The sequence below is a fragment of the Zea mays genome, chromosome 4 (assembly GCF_902167145.1).
Source record: "Zea mays cultivar B73 chromosome 4, Zm-B73-REFERENCE-NAM-5.0, whole genome shotgun sequence".
Lineage (NCBI taxonomy): Eukaryota > Viridiplantae > Streptophyta > Magnoliopsida > Poales > Poaceae > Zea > Zea mays.
In genome coordinates, this window is record NC_050099.1 from 192209032 (window position 1) to 192212702 (window position 3671).

The following is a 3671-nucleotide window of genomic DNA, read 5'->3' on the forward strand; positions in this document are numbered from 1 at the left end:
TTCGGGCGTGGTAGCGTCGCAGGGACTGCTGATACCGCGCCGAGTGTAGTAAGGCCACGTCCCGAGCCTCTTCCAGCTGGTCCAGTGAGTCTTCTCGGTTAGCTCGATTGCTTTGGTCGTCGTAGGCCTTCGCCCTCGGGGAACCATATTCTAAGTCTGTGGGCAAGATGGCCTCGGCCCCATAGACTAGAAAGAACGGTGTGAAGCCCGTGGCTTGGCTCGGCGTTGTCCTAAGACTCCAGACCACCGAGGGGAGCTCTTTCATCCATCGCTTGGCGAACTTGTTGAGGTCGTTGTAGATCCGTGGATTGAGTCCTGTAGAATCATGTCGTTGGCACGCTCTACTTGCCCATTCGTCATGGGGTGAGCCATGGTGGCCCAGTCCACCCGGATGTGGTGATCCTCGCAGAAGTCCAGGAACTTTCTGCCGGTGAACTGGGTGCCGTTGTCGGTGATGATGGAGTTCGGGACCCCAAAGCGATGGATGATGTTGGTGAAGAACGCCACCGCCTGTTCGGACCTGATGTTGTTTAGGGGTCGAACCTCAATCCACTTGGAGATTTTGTCGATGGCGACCAGCAGGTGCGTGTTGTGGCAGAACCTCCCAAGTTATCGGGCCCACATGCACCTGCCCTTGTCTTAAAGACCTCAGACTGATATGCATGTGTACCAGATAGCTTAACCGGATCCGTCCGATTGCCCCAAGGACATCGAATAAACCACTTACAACCAGAACCGCGGGATTAAGTAATACAAATCACACACACCAATATTTTTGCGGAAATCTTAATACCAAATTTTGCAAGTTACAAAAATTTTACATTATATTTATCGGAGTGATTCCAAAAGTATAAGTTTGAAATATATGCTAGCTCCAGGGATCATCCTCAATAAGAAGTATAGAAGGGTTACTTAGACTTATAAGAAGGCTGAGCCCACCGGCACTTAACACCATTATCAGCAGTACAAAGCTAGAACCTGAAAAACAACAGGGAATAAAACCCTGAGTATGGAATTACTCAGCAAGTCTTACCCGACTAAAGAAAAGACTCTCAAGGGTATGCTGGCTTAAGGGAGTCAAGGTAAGGCTTTTCAATAATCAAAGACTCTGTTTTGCAGAAATGCTTACTAAAGTGGATCCTTAAAAATCTAATTTTATTTGTCAAGTTAAGTAAAATTACCTGCAACTAGAGTTCTTTCTACCCTAGTTCAATCACTTGTCCTGCACTAGCCAATTTCTTAACGAAAACCCATCATCTTTAGTGGATTGCTACGTGTAGGGCAGTGACCAAGTCTTCATAACCGCGAAGGTACGGCGATCCGAATCGATTATACTCAGCTGAGGATCTCCAATCACATGACATATGTAGCACTTAACCCTTGCATATGTCAATCCGCCACCGGGGTTCTTAAGACCAGATCAGGTTCACGCAAACCGAGAGCACAGATACACCACCGTCCAGCCTCTTGCCACGAAGGGTACACGCTACTCTCGCCGCCGCTCCACGCCCATTTCGTGTTATCTTATTCTGGCCTTAGTCTGCCCGAGGCAAGGCTTACCCATGACGAGGCATGTGACCAGTTAAAGGGTCCTCGATCAGCAAGCCTACATCGAGACGGTCCTTAATCGACTCAGACGGAGACACTACACCGAGACTCCTTTCTCGTGCAAGTCACCCGCCCGGTCTCAGCTTAATTATTTCAAACCCAAAGTTTGGTACCTGACAGAGGTACATCTTTTCCGATGTTGAACCCATCAGGGCCCTCATGGATCCACCATCAAATTTTATTTTCGAAAACATCCCTCCCACTTTGCCAAACATCTTTTGTAAAACAAATCCTTTTGTTTTTCTAGAGCAATACTAAGCATAGAAAAACCTTTTTGTAAAAACAGGGTTTCAAGGAGGGTAATCAAGTTCAAGGAAGGTAATGCAGGAATTGTTTTAGCATTCAACTCCTATCACCTAATGCAGCAATCAAGTGAGAAAGATTTTAAAAACATCAAGGAAGGTGGCAAATGCACCGGGGCTTGCCTGAGTGACAGTAGGTTAGTGTTGTTAGGTGATGTCCGCTTGATGAGTATTCTTCGACCGAGCACTTGCTTGATTTAACCATCTTCAGGTTGATTCATCAGCTTCAGCTTGCAGATTAGCCCACGCTTGGGGTCGACTTAGTTTTTCTTCCGCATCACGCGATTATTTATCGTCCTGAATGAAATGCATTATGCATATGAATGAATATAAAGAACAATAACACTAGATATTACGATGCTACGCAAAAGAGAAATAACCTATTTAATGACGAAACATTACGTACACTAGTTATCGATATATTGTTACTTACGACAATCATGTTCTTACAACCTAGCTAAACAGTCGAAGTACCAATCAACATCCATTCCAAGCATGAGATCGACCAACACATAAATTATCAGACCTAGTCTAGAGAACACACTAAACGACTTATAACTTTTAACTTCACAATTTTTGGACATCTAATACTTATAAAATTTGATAGAAGAATTTTTATTAACTTTCTAAACTAATTTACCGGTTAACCCGTGTATTATATATATCTACCAATATACTTATCGCATAACCCTAAAATTCAACTTAATCTCTACAGTGAGTAATAAACAAGAGAATCATCGCAATCAAATCTTCTATTTAATCCTACCATTTATTTAGTTGACGGGAATAATAAATCAACTTACCATAATTAACTCGAGCTGAAGTTGCGAGGTCAACGACGATCCTACGGACGAGGACTCAGATTTGTAGGGCGATGCGGCAAAATTATTGGAACGACGGAGTCGATGACGCGATGAGAATTAAGGCCAAGCGAGCTGAGGGGACGCACTGGTGAGCAGGGAAACTGCGCGAACACAGCATGGAACGATGCCCCGCCTGGCCGAACTAAAGGAAACGCGGACCAGAGACAGAGTGGACACCAGGGGCGAGTTCACGGCAATAGACATGCTTGATGACTACAGATGCGGCCGGGATAACTAAAAATACTACGACGGCCAAGAATCGGCTCGGAGACGACAACCGGCACGGAAGAGATAAGCTTGACGCGGAAGCTCGACACGTTGTGGCGAGCAGAGAACTCCGCGATGGGTAGCAAAACTCGACGGCGAACGGTGCGACGACGAATGATGACAACTGGCGATGTCGACGACGAGCCGATCAAACTAAAACTATACGACACGGACCGACACACGGGTTAGAGAATGGCTGCCGGCGAAATCCGAGCTGGAGCTCGCGACAACAAGGAGCAGGACGCGCAGGCATCTGGACAGGTACAGGCGAGTGGCGTCAAGGACAGTACGTTGCCGCGGCCATGGAAAATATTGGAGCAGGGAGTGCGACAGCACGATGACGTTGACGAAGCATCGACGGTGAGCTTGACCAGCACGGGCGGCGGATAGCGTGGAGGTCTAGGCGAGCAGGGCGCGATGGAGATGGCCGAGAAGGAGGAATCCAAGCGAGCAAACGCAGGGAGATGGACAGGCCAAGCGCGAGGACGCGCTACCATGAGAGCAGAGCACGCACGCAGTAGCGAGTTCTAGGGAGCAGGAGACGGTTGGGCTGGGCGACTGGGTTTCGAGCGCCAGGGAGACCGAGCTGGGCGGGCGCGTGCAGGAAGACGGGCAGAGGGAGCAGAGGCCT